The 20,853-nt window shown below is 46.7% G+C and overlaps 2 pseudogenes; one reads left to right on the forward strand and one right to left on the reverse strand.

The window, feature by feature from the left end:
• Nucleotides 1-425: 425 nt before the first annotated feature.
• LOC119279298 lies at nt 426-1,510 on the reverse strand (annotated as a pseudogene).
• Nucleotides 1,511-1,541: 31 nt separating this feature from the next.
• On the forward strand, nt 1,542-7,903 carry LOC119279299 (annotated as a pseudogene).
• The last annotated feature ends 12,950 nt before the right edge of the window (nt 7,904-20,853 follow it).

Below are 20,853 nucleotides of genomic sequence, written 5' to 3' on the forward strand. Positions count from 1 at the left end.
TTTTGACTTGCACTTATTACATTTCTAAATACATGCAACATGTTGGCTTCGGCGTTGGTTGATGAGGCAACACATGCAGCACCATAACTTGATGTGGTTGTCACTCTAACAAGGCACATGATCACTATGCCACAGAGTCTCCAAGGAAGTCCCATGTTGGCCATGACATTGGCTGATGAGGCGTCGCAGAAACCTACCCCACCGTGGAGGACACTATGATAGCATATGACATGGCCTCAAGCTCAAAAGCTAGAAAGTTGACCCCTGAAAAGAAGGAAGTACTGGTGTTGTGCTTGATCTTCTTTATACTTTTGGTTGTAATATGACAGATTTAGCATCCTTTACTTTGGATGTAACATGGAATCAACTATTGCTTTATTCTTTTGGTTGTACATGGCAGCTACTACGGCCTTGTGCTTTTGGTTCTAAAACATGACACATAAGCATGGGCTCACCTCACTGTATACTAAAGGAGGCCACGACATGACATAGAGATGGGCACGATGGTGACTTTGATATGGGCCCTCAAAAAGTTGATGTAGCTATGCAGTTTCCAGGCAAAATGATAGGAACCACTCTGGAGAATTACGATTCCGACATTCAGTCAACCGACAGGTACATAAAGCCATCAATAACGTACAAAATTCCTACTTTGCAATGAATTGCCATTGAACACTTAATGAACTCGGCAATGATGCGCAATGGAAATGACTTGTCAAACACCCATCTCTCCACACCATAGCTATCTTTTCCCCACAACCAAACAAAAAGCATCTCGTCATTGACGCCCTCAAAAGTTAAGTGCACGATACAGAGCTTCACGTCCTTGGTCTGTCCAAGTTCGAATGTAGTAAAGAACATCATATTCAAGGGCGGCGACATATCCATTTGGTGGAACAGAGATGTCCCTGCATTGAGCTCGAGCATGCTGGCTCCCTTAGAAAATATCTAGTAGATGAAACCATCAACCACCTTACCAGGGTTAGAGTTTTTGTCATCCTTGGGCACCAGGCCCAGGGCCTTCGTTTCCACCCAAGGGAAAATTAGCCACTTCATGGTGTTCGATGAGAAGACAGCGACGCACGACCGCGCCCAATAGTGGTCATGACAGATGCAGACCACACTCTGCAGCCCCTGGTCCTCCTGGTGAGAGTGTGCGGAACTCAAGGAAGCTGTTATCTGCCAAATTTGCCTATCGGGGAAGAGGGACAAGGCCTACCTCAGCTTGTTGTATCTGGCTCGCTGCTTTCGGTGGTGATCCGGATCTCACTGTCCAAGATGTAATCAAACTCCCACCCGGGGTCGTCGTCGTGCTTGGGGCCGTACATGCGGCGGGTCTTGAAGAAATCGGCATCGCGGAAGGCGGCGATGAGGTCCGTGTCGGAGGGGCGCCAAGGGGAGGGGTAGACCCCGATCAGATTCATCTACATTTTGAGGAAAACGCGAGGAGAGGCGGTGGGTGGAGCGAGCGGAAGCGGCGTCGGAAGGTGAGTGACGAGCGGACGGCGGAAGAAAAGCTAGGTCCCGGTCTACCCTTCCCTTGGCGCCCCTCTGACACGGACCTCGTCGCCGCCTTCCATGACGTCATTTTCTTTAAGACCCCCCGCATGTACGGCCCCAAGCACAACGATAACCTTGGGTGGGAGTTCGATTACATCTTGGACGACGAGATCCGCATCGCTCACCTGAAGCAGCAAGCTTGATACAAACCGTTGAGGCAGGCCCTGCACCTCTTCCCCGGCAGGCAAATTTTGGCGGACAACAACTTCCTTGAGTTCCATACGCTCTACTACCAGGAGGACCAGCAGCTACATCGTGTGGTCTCCATCCGTCATGACCGCTATTGGGCGCGACACGCATAGCTGTCTTCTCATCGAACACAATGGAGTGGCAAATTTTCCCTTGGTGGAAACAACTGCCCTGGGCCTGGTGCCCAAGGATGAGAAAAACTCTAACCCTGGTAAGGTGGTTGATGGATCCATCTACTGAATATTTCCAAAGGGAGTTAGTATGCTCGTGCTCAATGCAATGACATCTCAGTTCCACCGAATGGATGTGGTGCCGCCTTTGAATATGATGTTCTTTACTACATTCAAGCTTGGCCAGACACAAGACGGGAAGCTCTGTATCGGGCACTTAAATTTTGAGGGCCTCAACGACGGGATGCTTTTTATTTGTTCATGGGGAAAGATAGCTGGGCCAAGGGGGCACCGTCAGATGAGCCCACGCACGAGGGGTCTAATGGTTCTTCGCAGTTGCCCGGGGATGGGACCGGGGTTGAGCCTGCTGCTTCCCCAGCGGTACCCATGACTACTCTGCGCTTTGGGTCTTTTCAGCCAGCCTCGGCACCTCCCAGATTATGGAGTGACCGGGTAGATTCTGATGATTGTCTTGAGTACACGCTCCCCCCGTTGGAGTTCGAGAGGGAGGCCGGCTTTTCTGTGGGTCGCCAGCCCAGGACTATGGTCGGAGCTACGGAGAGGAGCCTGGAGGGAGCTTCTCTTGCACTGGCACCCCAGGCGGACGCGACTCCGGTGTCGGCGTCTACGGGCAGGGTGAGTCGAGGGGGGGGGGAGATTCGAGGCAGGTGGTCTCGCCTTCTTCCCACCCCACCACGCCCTCGGCGGCGTCGGTCACGCTGGCCCAGTGTGGGTCGGCCGGTACGAGGGGCGGGAGCCCGAGGCAGGCGGCCTCGGCTCCTGCCTCCCCGACGGTGGCGGTAACCACCGCAGCAGTAGCGGAGTTGGGGGGCGCTGGGGCAGGAGGCCTTGGCTCCCCCTTCACCCTCGACGATCAGGAGGACCGTCTCTCCCTCGCTGCTGGCTCATGTGTCGGAGCCCGCGGCTGCAGTCGGAGGAGGGCGCGGGCAGGCGGCCCCCGTCATCATCTCCTCTTCGCCCCTACCCATGACCAGGGTCCCTAGTGTGGGATTCCCGTCTAGGGGGATCGGGAGCCCGCTGACGCCTTCTCAGGTAACCCCGGTACAGCCTTCGGAGGGCTCTATGCCAGGTGTTACTAGGGAGGAGGTGATCGCGTTTGGCGGGATCCCGGACCCGATTGCCGAGGGGAGACGGATGAGTGCTCGCATCCTGGACGTCCCCGAGATAGATGATATGCAGCAGCGGTGCGCTATGAGGGCGGCCAAGCTTCAGGAGGCTGCGTTTACATCTGGTATGTCCGTCAACTTATCTAATTCACTATTGCATTTTTCTAATGAGGACATTATAAATAATGCAAACCAATTAGGAGTTTCACTAGGTGCTACGGACAGTGAGATTACTAAGTCGGTGAATGATATTTTAGATCTGGAGGCGGAACGTGCTTTAGAGACTATTCGTAATCTTGCAACAGTTAAACCAATGAATGATGATGAGATTAATGCGTTAGGGGTTAGAGTGCTTGATAGCTTGTGTGCAGATCTAGCACCCACCAACCATGACGCTGAGGAAGATCATGTTTCCCCAGAGAATGATTCGACTAATATTGGTGAACCCGGTCATGAGGACCGGGTGCCTGAGCTTAGTAAACCTAAGCGTAAGTGGAAACGGAAGATCTATCCCGATTCCGCAGTTCGTAGGAGTGCTAGGATTCGAACTACCAAAAAATTCCATGATGAACTATGAGAGGAATTTTTTGGAATAGCAGAGGTCTAAAGGACTTGGCTAAAAGAAGATTCCTGGCTGAGACAGCTGTAGAAGAGAAGTTAGACTTCGTTGCTCTATCAGAGACGGGTAGAGATAACTTTGCACCGCAGTTTCTTTCCTCTCTGGTTGGTGGTATTGATTTCGATTGGCATTGCCTCCCTCCGCGAGGAAGATCGGGTGGTATCTTACTCGGTGTGAGATGCGATTCGCTTGAAGTCCGTAGTGTAGTGATGGGCGATTTCGCGGTCAAGTTTCGAGTTAGGTCTAAGATGGATGGCTTTAACTGGGCTTTGGTGGCGGTTTATGGTGCCGCGCAACCAGAGCTTAAAGCGGAGTTTCTCGCAGACCTTGTTCGAATCTGTGGATCAGAGCAGCTGCCAATTTTAGTTGGAGGCGATTTTAATATCATCAGGAGGAGAGAGGAGAAGAACAATGATAATTTTGATGGCAGATGGTCCTTCATGTTCAACACCATTATAGAAAGCTTGGATCTGAGAGAGATAGAACTTTCTGGTCGAAAGTTCACATGGGCTAACGCTCTGCCAAACCCAACCTACGAAAAACTTGATAGAGTTCTTGCAAGCGTGGAGTGGGAACAGAAATTCCCGCTGGTTATGGTGCAAGCTCTTTCGAGGGGAATATCTGATCATACCCCATTGTTCGTGGACTCAGGGGAGCCGAATCATGTGGGTAACAAGAACACCTTCTCCTTCGAGACGCCGTGGTTTGAACGGGGAGGGTTCTTAGATTTGATAGTCAGGAAATGGGTTAAAGATGTTCGAGGCAAATCTCCACTTGAGAGGTGGCAGAATAAGATTAGGAACTTGAGAAGTTTCTTACGAGGTTGGGCTAAGCACCTTAGTGGTGTGTATAAGATTGAAAAGGATAGACTCCTTACTCTTATACATGACCTGGACATTAAGGCTGAATCCAATATTTTGGCACCAGCAGAGCTTCAGGTTAAAAATGAGGCGGAAAAGAGGTTAAAAGAACTACTCCGCGAAGAAGAACTGAAGTGGGCTTTGCGTGCTAAAGTACGTAGAGTGGTCCAGGGGGACGCAAACACTCAGTTCTTCCATTTAATAGCTAATGGCAAACACAGAAAGAAGCGAATATTTCAGCTTGAGCAGGATGAGGGCACTATTTTAGGTCAGCATAACCTAAAATCATACATAACCGACTATTATAAGCAGTTATTTGGACCGCCGGAGGAGAATACAGTGTCCCTCGATGAGTCCAGAACTGAGGATGTGCCTCAGTTATCAGCTGCTGATAATGACATTCTAGTTGCCCCGTTCACGAAGAAGGAGGTTTTCGATGCCATTGCACAGATGAAAAATAATAAGGCTCCTGGACCGGATGGTTTCCCGGCTGAGTTCTATAAGAAGTGCTGGCACATTATTAAGGGGGATCTTCTACCTATGTTTCATGATCTGTTCTCTGGACAGCTTCAACTATTCCACTTGAATTTTGGGACTATCACACTACTTCCTAAGAAGACGGATGCGGTCAGAATTGAGCAATTCAGGCCTATATGTCTCCTTAATGTTAGTTTCAAAATTTTCACTAAGGTCGGGACTAACAGGCTCACACAGATTGCGCATTCTGTGGTGCAACAGTCCCAAACCGCTTTCATGCCGGACAGAAATATCCTTGAAGGGGTGGTAGTCCTGCATGAAACGCTCCATGAAATCCACTCCAAAAAATTAGATGGAGTGATTTTTAAAGTGGATTTCGAGAAAGCGTATGACAAGGTCAAATGGCCATTTCTCCAACAGTCTTTGCGTATGAAAGGCTTTGATGAAGCCTGGCGCAGACAGGTTCAATCATTTACGCAAAAAGGTAGTGTGGGAATTAGAGTTAATGATGACATAGGTCACTATTTCCAGACACATAAAGGCCTAAGACAAGGAGATCCGATGTCCCCTATCTTGTTTAACATAGTGGTGGATATGTTGGCAGTCTTGATAGGAAGGGCTAAGGAAAATGGTCAAGTAGGTGGATTGGTGCCTCATCTTATTGATGGAGGTGTTTCTATCCTATAATACGCTGATGATACAATCATCTTTATGGAGCATGACTTGGCTAAGGCAAGAAATATGAAGCTGGTGTTATGCCTATTTGAACAATTGACCGGGTTAAAGATAAACTTTCATAAGAGCGAGCTGTTCTGTTTTGGTAGGGCCAAAGATGAACAGGATGCTTATAGGCAATTGTTTGGATGTGAGTTGGGAGAGCTACCATTCTCATACTTGGGAATTCCTATCCACCATCGTAGGCTAACGAACAGAGAATGGAAGTGTATCGAGGACCGATTTGAGAAGAAACTGAGCTGCTGGAAGGGCAAGCTCATGTCATATGGAGGCCGATTAATCCTTATTAATTCGGTGCTCACAAGTATGCCGATGTTTCTTCTCTCGTTCTTTGAGGTACCAGTTGGTGTTAGGAAGATACTGGACTTCTATAGATCGCGGTTCTTTTGGCAGGGTGATGAGCTCAAAAGAAAATATAGGCTTGCTAAGTGGGACATCATCTGTAGACCGAAAGACCAAGGGGGTCTGGGTATTGAGAATCTAGAAATTAAGAATAAATGCCTTCTTAGCAAGTGGCTGTGGAAGCTTTCGTCGGAAAATGATGCTATATGGGCTCAAATCCTTCGCGGCAAGTACCTCCAGTCAAAAACCTTGTCACAGGTCACAGTTAGGCCTACCGATTCGCCCTTCTGGAAGGGTCTCATGAAGGTCAAGCAGGCTTTGTTTAATAGGACAAAGTTTGTTGTTGGAAACGGCACGAGTACACGTTTCTGGGAAGATACTTGGCTCGGTGACACACCCTTAGCCATCCAATATCCCTCCTTGTACCGCATTATTCAACGACGTGAGGTGTCTGTTGCATCGGTATTTCAATCTATCCCCCTTAATATACAGTTCAGACGAGTGCTAGCGGGCAATCGTTGGGAAGATTGGCTCCGTCTGGTTAGGAGACTGATGGCAGTGCAGCTTTCTCAACAACCCGATGAATTACACTGGAAGTTGACTAAGTCTGGAGTATTTACGGTTAAATCAATGTATATTGATGTAATTAATTTGAACTCCTTTCCTACGTCCAAACATGTGTGGGATGTCAAAGTTCCTTTGAAAATAAAAGTGTTTATGTGGTTTGTCCATAAGCAAGTAATTTTAACTAAGGATAACTTGATGAAGCGTAATTGGACAGGATCTACTAGGTGTAGTTTCTGCGATCGGGATGAGACTATTAAACACCTATTTTTTGATTGCCCGCTGGCCAAGGTACTTTGGCAGACGGTCCACATTGCTTTCAATATCAAACCCCCGACTTCTGTTTATGCGTTCTTTGGGACATGGCTTAATGGGTTTGAGTCTAACGTAGCGAGACATATTCGGGTTGGGGCTTGTGCGTTGTTGTCGACTATCTGGAATTGCAGAAATGATTTGGTCTTTAACAGAATATCATGTATACAATTTTTGCAAGTTTTATTCCGGACTACGGCACTGATTCGTTCGTGGTCGCCACTCACCCAGACGGTGGCCAGGGAGCATTTGGTTACTGGGTCTGTCCGCTGGGAGATGGTAGCTCGGGATATCTTCAACCGGTTTGGATGGCGGTCATGTAATAGGATAGGCATTTAGTGTTCCTATCTACTTTACCCAGCCGGTTGTGGCATCTTGGTTTGGCTAGTTGTTGTTTCTAGCCTTTTTTTGGCTCTGTGTGAGCCTTTTCTACTTTTTTACGACCATTGGAACCATGTTGGCACTACTTCTTTTATTAATAAGAGGGCCGTATGCATCGTGCTGATGCAGAGGCCGGGGTTTTTTCCCCCTTTTCGAGAAAAAATGGGGAAAGATAGCTATGGTGTGGAGAGTTGGGTGTTTGACAAGTCGTTTTCATTGCGCACCACTGTTGAGTTCATTAAGTGTTCAGTGGTAATTCATTCCAAATTAGGAATTTTATCTGTTATTAATGGCTTTGTGTACATGTTGGTTGACTGTCATGAGTGTGCTGAATTTTGGAACCGTAATTCTCCAAAGTGGTTCCTATTATTTTGCCTGGAAACTACAGAGCTGCATCAGCTCTTTGAGGGCCCATATCAGAGTCATCATCATGCCCATCACTATGTCATGTCGTGGCCTCCTTTGGTATACAATGAGGTGAGCCAATGCTTATGTGGTATGATTATGGTAAAATTTCTTCCTACCTTTGGTGTGGTCTCCAGATTGTATGATGCTATGTTACCTTAGAGCACTGGATTACCGTAGTCTTGTTAAAACTGTTATCGAACACTTGGTTTCAGATACATGGCATGCCTGATTTTTTATCACCATTTCTCTATTTTCATTTTTTACCACGAGGTTTTGTGCAGATTAAGCACAGGGCACTCCTGATATTTGTATTTTGAAATTTTGTACACTAAAATGACTACATTACAATTGGCAACTACCATGAGATGATTACCTTGGAGCATTTTTACTTTTATTGCTTGTGTTAAATATAAAAGGTCGGTTTGTATCATTAGAATCTATAGCCTTCCATAAATGTACACTCGTATTTTTCTTTCTTTTTTCACAGGATGGTTACTAAAAACTGTGTTGCAGATGATAGTCCCATGCGCAAAGAAAAACCTTGCTCTATCCTTTATCACAACATTGCGATCTTTCAAAGAAGCTTTGAGTGATGATGATGAAGCAAATACTACCAAGGAAGCGGCCTTTTTCACAATTGAGGATGAGAAGATGTCTCTCGTGAGAAAATCGCTACTGTGGATGTACAATTGGCAAATGCAAGCGATCATGTCCTGAGGTTAAGTGTCGACTCTGCTAAAACCAATATACCATTTCTTAACGATGATTGCCACTTTTGCTTTCTATCACATATTTACAGTTAGATGGATGGTGAAGTTAGAGTGAGTTGAACTTACATTTCTAGGAGGATGCTTAATATTCAAAGGCTCGAGTTAGGTTCCGAATTCTATAAAATGGAGTAACTTAACCTACCATGGATAGTGATTTTTTTAGGGCCGCTGGTGCTCTACAGCGGGTGGTTGGATTTTTGGCAGTGACAAGTAAAGAGCAGCTGCACAGTTGTTTACAGCTGTTTGAGGGCGAGTTAATTTGCCTGTGCACTGTTAGTGTACACCTTATCTACGTACTCCCTCCGTTCCAAATTACTCGTCGTGGTTTTAGTTCAAACCACGACGAGTTTGAAACTAAAACCACGACGAGTAATTTGGAACGGAAGGAGTGGACGTCAAGGCCTCATGGTTATGTGAACAACACCGCTAGTCGTTATTTGTTGAATGATTGCTTCATCTTTTGTGTATAGAGATGTAAGAGGACGACGTACGCTTGTCCGTGAAGCAAAAGCTGCACTAATATTCGTTACTTTAAAAATCCTGTTAGTTTATTTTTTCTTTTCATGGATGATTGCGGAAAAGCGGACTACATTGGAACCAGGAGATTTGCAGCGCATATGGATGTCAAATTTTCCAATCTTTGGTGCTAGAGCTATTGTGTTGTTTATCTTACCGGCCATCTTGGAGGTTCGCAAGGCTGCATATCAGCGATGGAGTCGCGTCGAGCTCGGGTGTCAAGATGGTCCATTATTTTTTTCTTTGGCGGCTGCTGTGGTGGTGAGAGAGGCAGGTGAATGACGTCGGTGTCAAACCCAATGGGGCCCGCAAAGCCTCGGCCGATGCAGCAGGCCGGCGCCAGCGCCGCCACTTGTTTTGTCCCCGTTGGTCAATGTGTAGAATTGCTGCAATTGGCATCCAGTAGGGGCGGAGTTGGAACCAGCGAGCGGGCGGAGCTGCATCCAAAAAAGCTGCAATAGGAGATGGGACGGTGACCGCCGGCAAGTTACAGCGAGCTTGGACGGCGTCTCCACTACAACCGCTTGGGAAGAGGTAGTGCCGCACAGGGCGTGCTGCTCGTGTAATTTTCACGCGTCGGGATGAGGGCAGCGCTGCAGGAGGGGCGAATCCATGGCGTGATTCCTATGGGGGATTGGTAGCGTTGACTGGATAATAATAAAAAAAGACTGAAATCGGACGGCAATGTAATATCTAATCTGAGACAGCCGGCCGGCCGAAACTGAAATCTGACGGTCATGTAATATCTAATCCAACGCTCGGCAGCCGACAGGCCGAAAGTTTCGGCCAGCGCCTGTCAGCCGCCTATTATTATTACTTACTAATAAAGCAATATGTGTTTCTTCAATATTTTCATCCGTTCACCGTCGAAAATATTTTTTTCCTATCAAAGGTGGTACTATTTTTTTTTAAGGTGAACTAGGGATTTTATTCAAAAGATAACACAGAAGGAATACAAGTGATGTTCGGTAGGATCCCTAGCCACAAACGGCGACCAGAATGGAGAGCTGAAGCAGCCTTTGCAATGGCATGAGCTTCAGCATTGGCCTCCCTACACTCATATCTAAAGCTAGCACTCCCAAAATCTTTCATAGACCCTCTAATTTCACTAATAACTACAGCACAAGATGATAGCACATTCCCCCTGATGTCCGAGACCACTTGCATACAATCAGAACCTATGGTCACATGTGAGAGGTTGAGGTCCTTTGCCAGAGCTAGTGCCTCGCTGCATGCAAGTGCTTTCAGATTCGCTGCATCAACCAAACCATCAAAGGTGACAGCTGAAGAGCCCAAATACCTCCCTTCCTTGTCCCTGCTTATCGCCGAGACTGCACCCATTTTGCCGTTCCGCGAGATTGCACCATCCACATTGATTTTAACTGCCTCCCCCTCTGGCGCCATCCACCTGTGGGATCGCTGCTGTGGTGGTCGTCCAGCTGCAGGTTTGCTCACATAGACAATGTCAAGGTCCTCTAGGTATCTGTTGATAAAACACATAGTGGACAAGGGACTTTGAAATTCTTCATCATGGATCGCTCTCCTCCTTGCCCACCAGATGGCCCACATGGTGACCAAAACTTTTGCCAACTCCTTCTGGTCCAATGTATCAAACAGCCAAAAGAGCCACAATCTGGGATCATCGGAGTTATTAGATAGCACATGCTCAACGGTCTCCTCATCGCCCAGCGCCCACACGCACCTTGCCATCCGGCAGTCAAAAAGCGAGTGTCTCCAAGTATCATTCTCCGCACCACACAAAGAACAAGCTGGCGAGTCCGCCATCTTCCTTCCATGCCTCGTGGTTCCAATCGGCAAGGACGTATGTGATAGCCTCCATGCAAAAATTCTGACTTTTGAGGGGACTTTGACCTTCCATAGCAAAGACCACGACTTCTTCTCCCGTGCTTGATTCGAGTGGCCTCCCCTGTGTTCAAGACAATCTTCCCTTTGAAATTTGATAGCGTTGATCATCCTGTATGCCAACCGGACCAAGAAAAACCCCTTTCTGTCATAGTGCCATGCCCAGAAATCTGGTTGTACCCTCTAGCTCAAAGGTATATTAAGAATCACATCGACATCAGGTGCAAGAAAATTTTGTTGTATCACCTCCCTCCTCCACGTCCTCGTCACGGGATCAATGAGTTCTGAGACAAATTGTGGTGGGTTTGTCAATATTGGGCAGATAGGCCTCAACTTGTAGTCACGAGGTAGCCAGTTATCCTCCCAGATGCGTGTGCCTATCCCCGAACCAATCCTCTTAATCAGTCCAAGAGCAAGAATGTCTCTTCCCTCAAGTATCGAGCGCCACACCTGTGACGGGTGTGGTCCTAAGGCTGCATCAAGAATGTCCACCGATGGGTAATACCGAGCTTTAAAATACGCGCACTAAGCGTGTCTGGTTCCTGGAGCAAACGCCATACCTGCCTGGATAAGAGAGCGAGGTTGAAAAGTTCAATATCTCTGAAGCCTAAACCCCCCATGAACTTGGGCTTACACATAGTCCTCCATGAAACCCATGTTGGCTTCCTCTGACCTTGCTTGCTACCCCACCAAAACTTCCGTAGTAGACCATTGATATGTTCACATAATCCACGAGGTAGTTTGAAACATGCCATGGAGTATGTTGGTATGGATTGAGCAACCGACTTTATGAGTACTTCCTTGCCTCCTGCTGAAAGACATTTTTCCATCCATCCTTGGATGTGCTTCCAAATCCTGTCCTTCAAGTACCTCAAGCAACCCTCCTTCGCCTTGCCAACATCAGTAGGAAGCCCAAGGTATTTCTCAGTCAGTGCCTCATTGTGAACATCAAGCAGGAGCTTTATCTCATTACGTTGGGCCTCCTGGACCATTTTACTAAAATAAATCGAGGATTTATCAGTATTAATGCGCTATCCAGATGCATCACAATACATCTTCAAGAGGCTCTGGACCTTCTCTGCACTTGCCCTTGTTGCCTCGAAGAACAACAGGCTGTCGTCGGCGAACAACAAATGATTGACTGATGGAGTCGTGGGTGCAACCGCCAGACCATGAACTCCTGTATTTGCTTCCTTTAACAAGCAAGATAGTCCTTCTGCAGCAATGAGAAACAGATATGGAGAGATAGGATCTCCTTGGCGAAGTCCCCTCGATGGCTTGAATTCATCCATAATACCTCCATTAAACAGGACCGAAAAAGAAACAGATGAGATGCACCTCATTACAGTATCCGTGAAACATGGGCTGATTCCCAACTTGAGCATTACCGCCTTTAAATACGACCACTCTAATCGATCATAAGCCTTCATCATGTCGAGCTTAAGCACACAAAACTGGTTGCCCTTTATTCTTCTAGACTTCATATAGTGCAAACATTCATAGGCTGTAATAAAATTATCCGTGATAAGACGACCAGGAACGAAGGCCGACTGCTCTTCGGAAATTACCTCGGGGAGAATAACCTTCAACCTGTTGGCTAAGACTTTTGATGCGATTTTGTAAACCACGTTGCAAAGACTTATAGGTCGAAATTGTCCTAAAAGTTTTGGACTTGCTATCTTTGGAATAAGAACGATGAACGTGCGGTTTATATCCTCCGGTGAGTCCTCTCCATTAAGCACCCGAATGATCATGCCTGTAATCTCATCACCACATAGATCCCAATGCCGCTGGAAAAAGTGTGCCGGAAATCCATCCGGTCCCGGAGCTTTTGTGGGAAACATTTGGAACAAAGCATCTTTAACTTCTTCTTTCATAAAGACAGCATTCAAACGAGCATTCATGGACCCGTCGACTCGAGATGGTATATGTGAGAGCACCTCCTCGATGCCAATGGTTCCCTCGGAGGTGTATAATTGCTCATAGAAGCTGGTGGCCATGCCGGCCATCTCCTTAGGATCCGACGTGTCCGAACCATCCCCTCTAGTCTGGCTAGAGATTGTATTTTTTGCTCTTCTCGCGCTTGCCTTTTTCTGGAAATACTGGGTATTACTATCTCCTTCTGACAGCCAGCGGATCCTAGACCGTTGCCGCATCATGATCTCTTCCCTGTAACATAACTCCACAATCCGGTCCTAGACCTGTTTCTCCTCTACCGCCGGTCCAACCCGATCAGGTGCATCCCTCAACTCAGCTAGTCTCCGACGTGGCTCACGAAGCTCCCCTCGGACCGAACCAAAAGTAGTCCGTCCCCAATTCTTCAAAGATGCAGCCACATTCGTAAGTTTCTCCGCAAGATCATGTACATTAGTTGCTGGATGATCCACCCGCCAAGCTTCCTATACCGTTGCAGAGAAAGATTCTTCCTGCTCCCACATGCACTCATACCTGAAAGGCTTCTTCAAAGCCAGCCTTAAGTTATTTGACTCCAATTCATTAAGCAACAGTATAGGGCTATGGTCTGATTTGTTGGAAATATGCCCTAGAGGCAATAATAAAATGGTTATTATTATATTTCCTTGTTTATGATAATTGTTTATTATCCATGCTAGAATTGTATTGATAGGAAACTCGGATACATGTGTGGATACATAGACAACACCATGTCCCTAGTAAGCCTCTAGTTGACTAGCTCGTTGATCAATAGATGGTTACGGTTTCCCGACCATGGACATTAGATGTTGTTGATTACGGGATCACATCATTAGGAGAATGATGTGATGGACAAGACCCAATCCTAAGCCTAGCACAAGATCGTGTAGTTCGTATGCTAAAGCTTTTCTAAATGCCAAGTATCTTTTCCTTAGACCATGAGATTGTGCTGTTGGAAATATGCCCTAGAGGCAATAATAAAAGTATTATTATATTTCCTTGTTCATGATAAATAGTCTTTTATTCATGCTATAACTGTATTATCCGGAAATCGTAATACACGTGTGAATACATAGACCACAATATGTACCTAGTGAGCCTCTAGTTGACTAGCTCGTTGTGATCAACTGATAGTCATGGTTTCCTGGCTATGGACATTGGATGTCGTTGATAACGGGATCACGTCATTAGGAGAATGATGTGATGGACAAGACCCAATCCTAAGCATAGCACAAGATCGTGTAGTTCGTTTGCTAGAGCTTTTTCAATGTCAAGTATCTCTTCCTTAGACCATGAGATCGTGTAACTCCCGGATACCGTAAGAGTGCTTTGGGTGTACCAAACGTCACAACGTAACTGGGTGATTATAAAGGTGCACTACAGGTATCTCCGAAAGTGTGTCTGTTGGGTTGACACGGATTGAGACTGGGATTTGTCACTCCATATGACGGAGAGGTATCTCTGGGCCCACTCGGTAATGCATCATCATAATGAGCTCAAAGTGACTAAGTGGTTGATCACGGGATCATGCATTACGGTACGAGTAAAGTGACTTGCCGGTAACGAGACTGAACAAGGTATTGGGATACCGACGATCGAGTCTAGGGCAAGTAACGTACCGATTGACAAAGGGAATTGTATACGGGGTTTGATCGAATCCTCGACATCGTGGTTCATCCGATGACATCATCGAGGAGCATGTGGGAGCCAACATGGGTATCCAGATCCCACTGTTGGTTATTGACCGGAGAGTCGTCTCGGTCATGTCTGCATGTCTCCCGAACCCGTAGGGTCTACACACTTAAGGTTCGGTGACGCTAGGGTTATTAGGAAGACTTGTATGTGATTACTGAAAGTTGTTCAGAGTCCCGGATGAGATCCCGGATGTCACGAGGAGTTCCGGAATGGTCCGGAGGTGAAGTTTTATATATGGGAAGTTGTCATACGGACACCGGAAGAATTCGGGGTCCTATCGGTATTGTACCGGGGCCACCGGAGGGGTTCCGGGGGTCCACCGGGAGGGGCCACCCCTCCCGGAGGGCCACATGGGATGCAAGGGGCAGGGAGCCAGCCCCTGGAGGGCTGGGCGCACCCCCCACCTTGGGCCCATGCGCCTAGGGTTGGGGGGGAAACCCTAAGGGGGGCGCCCCCTTGCTTGGGGGGCAAGCCTCCCCTCCCTGGCCGCCCCCCCCCCCTCTAGATCCCATCTAGAGGGGTCGGCCCCCCTTGCCCCTTCCCCTATAAATAGAGGGGTGAGGGGAGGGCTGCTGTACACAACTCAAGGCGCAGCCCCTCCCCTCCCCAACACCTCTCCTCCTCCGTACGTGCTTGGCGAAGCCCTGTCGGAGTACTACTGCACCAACAACACCACACCGTCGTGCTGCCGTTGGAGCTGCCTTCCTCAACCTCTCCTTCCTCCTTGCTGGATCAAGACGGAGGAGACGTCGTCCATCCCGTACGTGTGTTGAACGCGGAGGTGCTGTCCGTTCAGCACTTGGTCATCGGTGATCCGAATCACAGCGAGTACGACTCCATCATCACCATCCCCTTGAACGCTTCCGCACTCGATCTACAAGTGGTATGTAGATGCAAACTCACTCCCTTGACTCGTTGCTTAGATGAACTCATAGATGGATCTTGGTGAAACCGTAGGAAAAATTTTAATTTTCTGCAACGTTCCCCAACAGTGGTATCAGAGCTAGGTCTATGCGTAGTTCTCTATTGCACGAGTAGAACACAATTTCGTTGTGGGTGTAGATCTTGTAAACTTGCTTGCCGCTACTAGTCTTATCTTGCTTCAGCGGTATTGTGGGATGAAGCGGCCCGGACCAACCTTACACGTACGCTTACGTGAGACCGGTTCCACCGACTGACATGCACTAGTTGCATAAGGTGGCTGGCGGGTGTCTGTCTCTCCCACTTTAGTTGGAGCGGATTCGGTGAAAAGGGTCCTTATGAAGGGTAAATAGAAGTTGACAAAATCACGTTGTGGTTATTCGTAGGTAAGAAAACGTTCTTGCTAGAACCCAATTGCAGCCACGTAAAAGATGCAACAACAATTAGAGGACGTCTAACTTGTTTTTGCAGCAATTGTCATGTGATGTGATATGGCCAGAAGTTGTGATGAATGATGAATGATATATTGTGATGTATGAGATCATGTTCTTGTAATAGGAATCACGACTTGCATGTCGATGAGTATGACAACTGGCAGGAGCCATAGGAGTTGTCTTTATTTTTTGTATGACCTGTGTGTCATTGAAGAACGCCATGTAACTTACTTTACTTTATTGCTAAATGTGTTAGCCATAGAAGTAGAAGTAGTCGTTGGCGTGACAACTTCATGAAGACACGATGATGGAGATCATGATGATGGAGATCATGGTGTCATGCCGGTGACAAGATGATCATGGAGCCCCGAAGATGGAGATCAATGGAGCTATATGATATTGGCCATATCATGTCACTACTATATAATTGCATGTGATGTTTATTATGTTTATGCATCTTGTTTACTTAGAACGACGGTAGTAAATAAGATGATCCCTTACACAATTTCAAGAAGTGTTCTCCCCTAACTGTGCACCGTTGCTAAAGTTCATCGCTTCTAAGCACCACGTGATGATCGGGTGTGATGGATTCTTACGTTCACATACAACGGGTGTAAGACAGATTTACACACGCGAAACACTTAGGGTTAACTTGACGAGCCTAGCATGTACAGACATGGCCTCGGAACACGGAGACCGAAAGGTCGAACACGAGTCGTATGGAAGATACGATCAACATGAGAATGTTCACTGACGATGACTAGTCCGTCTCACGTGATGATCGGACACGGCCTAGTCGACTCGGATCGTGTAACACTTAGATGACTAGAGGGATGTCTAATCTGAGTGTGAGTTCATTATAATAATTTGATTAGATGAACTTAATTATCATGAACTTAGTCTAAAAACCTTTGCAAATATGTCTTGTAGATCAAATGGCCAACGCTCATGTCAACATGACTTCAATGCGTTCCTAGAGAAAACCAAGCTAAAAGACGATGGCAGCAACTATACGGACTGGGTCCGGAACCTGAGGATCATCCTCATAGCAGCCAAGAAAGCATATGTCCTAGATGAACCGCTAGGTGAAGCACCCATCCCACAGAACCAAGAAGTTATGAACGTTTGGCAGACACGTGCTGATGATTACTCCCTCGTTCAGTGCGGCATGCTTTACAGCTTAGAACCGGGGCTCCAAAAGCGTTTTGAGCATCACGAAGCATATGAGATGTTCGAGGAGCTGAAACTAGTTTTCCAAGCTCACACCCGGGTCGAGAGATATGACGTCTCCGACAAGTTCTATAGTTGTAAAATGGAGGAAAATAGTTCTGTCAGTGAGCACATACTCAAGATGTCTGGGTTGCAAAACCGTATGACCCAGCTGAATATTAACCTCCCTGATGAGGCGGTCATTGACAGAATCCTTCAGTAGCTCCCACCAAGCTACAAGAGCTTTGTGATGAACTACAATATGCAGGGGATGGTAAAGACCACTCCTGAAGTATTTTCTATGCTGAAGTCAGCAGAGGTAGAAATCAAGAAAGAACATCAAGTGTTGATGGTTAATAAGACCACTAAGTTCAAGAAGGGCAAGGGCAAGAAGAACTTCAAGAAGGACGGCAAGGAGGTTGCCGCGCCTGGTAAGCCAGTTACCGGGAAGAAGTCAAAGAATGGACCCAAGCCTGAGACTGAGTGCTTTTATTGCAAGGGGAAGGGTCACTGGAAGCGGAACTGCCCCAAATACTTAGCGGATAAGAAGGCCGGCAACACTAAAGGTATATTTGATATACATGTAATTGATGTGTACCTTACTAGTACTCGTAGTAACTCCTGGGTATTTGATATCGGTGTCGTTGCTCATATTTGTAACTCACAGCAGGAGCTGCGGAATAAGCGGAGACTGGCGAAGGACGAGGTGACGATGCGCGTCGGGAATGGTTCCAGAGTCGATGTGATCGCCGTCGGCACGCTACCTCTACATTTACCTACGGGATTAGTTTTGAACCTTAATAATTGTTATTTGGTGCCAAGTTTGAGCATGAACATTGTATCTGGATCTCGTTTGATACGAGATGGCTACTCATTTAAATCCGAGAATAATGGTTGTTCTATTTATATGAGAGATATGTTTCATGGTCATGCTCCGATGGTCAATGGTTTATTCTTAATGAATCTCGAGCGTAATGTTACACATATTCATAGAGTGAATACCAAAAGATGTAAAGTTGACAACGATAGTCCCACATACTTGTGGCACTGCCGCCTTGGTCACATTGGTGTCAAGCGCATGAAGAAGCTCCATGCTGATGGACTTTTGGAGTCTCTCGATTATGAATCATTTGACACATGCGAACCATGCCTCATGGGCAAGATGACCAAGACTCCGTTCTCCGGAACAATGGAGCGAGCAACCAACTTGTTGGAAATCATACATACCGATGTGTGCGGTCCAATGAGCGTTGAGGCTCGCGGAGGATATCGTTATGTTCTCACTCTCACAGATGACTTGAGTAGATATGGGTATGTCTACTTAATGAAACACAAGTCTGAGACCTTTGAGAAGTTCAAGGAATTTCAGAATGAGGTAGAGAATCAACGTGACCGAAAGATAAAATTCCTACGATCAGATCGTCGAGGAGAATACTTAAGTCACGAATTTGGTACACACTTAAGAAAATGTGGAACGTTTCACAACTCACGCCGCCTGGAACACCTCAGCGTAACGGTGTGTCCGAACGTTGTAATCGCACTCTATTGGATATGGTGCGGTCTATGATGTCTCTTACCGATTTACCGCTATCATTTTGGGGATACGCTCTAGAGACAGCTACATTCACTTTAAATAGGGCACCGTCTAAATCCGTTGAGACGACACCGTATGAATTATGGTTTGGGAAGAAACCTAAGCTGTCGTTTCTAAAAGTTTGGGGATGCGATGCTTATGTCAAGAAACTTCAACCTGAAAAGCTCAAACCCAAGTCGGAAAAATGCGTCTTCATAGGATACCCTAAGGAAACCATTGGGTATACCTTCTACTTAAGATCCGAGGGCAAGATCTTTGTTGCCAAGAACAGATCCTTTCTGGAAAAAGAGTTTCTCTCGAAAGAAGTAAGTGGGAGGAAAGTAGAACTCGATGAAGTACTACCTCTTGAACGGGATAGTAGTGCAGCTCAGGAAAATGTTCCTGTGATGCCTACACCAACTGAAGAGGAAAATAATGATGATGATCAAGGTACTTCGGATCAAGTTGCTACTGAACTTCGTAGGTCCACAAGGACACGTTCCGCACCAGAGTGGTACGGCAACCCTGTCCTGGAAATCATGTTGTTAGACAACGGTGAACCTTCGAACTATGAAGAAGCAATGGCGGGCCCAGATTCCAACAAATGGCTTGAAGCCATGAAATCCGAGATAGAATCCATGTATGAAAACAAAGTATGGACTTTGACAGACTTGCCCGATGATCGGCGAGCGATAGAAAACAAATGGATCTTTAAGAAGAAGATGGACGCGGATGGTAATGTTACCGTCTATAAAGCTCGACTTGTCGCTAAGGGTTATCGACAAGTTCAAGGGATTGACTACGACGAGACATTCTCTCCCGTAGCGAAGCTGAAGTCCGTCCGAATCATGTTAGCAATTGCCGCATACTATGATTATGAGATATGGCAAATGGACGTCAAAACGGCATTCCTTAACGGGCATCTTAAGGAAGAACTGTATATGATGCAGCCGGAAGGTTTTGTCGATCCTAAGAACGCTAACAAAGTATGCAAGCTCCAGCGATCCATTTATGGGCTGGTGCAAGCATCTCGGAGTTGGAATATTCGCTTTGATGAGATGCTCAAAGCGTTTGGGTTTATGCAGACTTATGGAGAAGCCTGCGTTTACAAGAAAGTGAGTGGGAGCTCTGTAGCATTTCTCATATTATATGTGGATGACATACTCTTGATGGGAAATGATATAGAACTTTTGGACAGCATTAAGGCCTACTTGAATAAGTGTTTTTCAATGAAGGACCTTGGAGAAGCTGCTTATATATTAGGCATCAAGATCTATAGAGATAGATCGAGACGCCACATAGGTCTTTCACAAAGCACATACCTTGATAAGATTTTGAAGAAGTTCAAAATGGATCAGTCCAAGAAGGGGTTCTTGCCTGTATTGCAAGGTGTGAGATTGAGATCGGCTCAATGCCCGACCACGGCAAAAGATAAAGAAGAGATGAGTGTCATCCCCTATGCTTCAACCATAGGATCTATTATGTATGCCATGCTGTGTACCAGACCTGATGTAAACCTTGCCGTAAGTTTGGTAGGAAGGTACCAAAGTAACCCCGGCAAGGAACACTAGACAGCGGTCAAGAATATCCTGAAGTACCTGAAAAGGACAAAGGAAATGTTTCTCGTTTATGGAGGTGACGAAGAGCTCGTCATAAAGGTTACGTCAACGCTAGCTTCGACACAGATCTGGATGACTCTAAGTCACAAGCCGGATACGTGTATATGTTGAATGGTGGAGCAGTAAGCTGGTGCAGCTGCAAGCAGAGCGTAGTGGCGGGATCTACATGTGAAGCGGAGTACATGGCAGCCTCGGAGGCAGCACATGAAGCTATTTGGGTGAAGGAGTTCATCACCGACCTAGGAGTCATACCCAATGCGTCGGGGCCGATCAAACTCTTCTGTGACAACACTGGAGCTATTGCCCTTGCCAAGGAGCCCAGGTTTCACAAGAAGACCAGGCACATCAAGCGTCGTTTCAACTCCATCCGTGAAAATGTTCAAGATGGAGACATAGATATTTGCAAAGTACATACGGATCTGAATGTCGCAGATCCGTTGACTAAACCTCTCTCGCGAGCAAAACATGATCAACACCAGAACTCTATGGGTGTTCGATTCATCACAATGTAACTAGATTATTGACTCTAGTGCAAGTGGGAGACTGTTGGAAATATGCCCTAGAGGCAATAATAAAA

The sequence above is a fragment of the Triticum dicoccoides genome, chromosome 3B (assembly GCF_002162155.2).
Source record: "Triticum dicoccoides isolate Atlit2015 ecotype Zavitan chromosome 3B, WEW_v2.0, whole genome shotgun sequence".
NCBI classification, from domain to species: Eukaryota; Viridiplantae; Streptophyta; class Magnoliopsida; order Poales; family Poaceae; genus Triticum; species Triticum dicoccoides.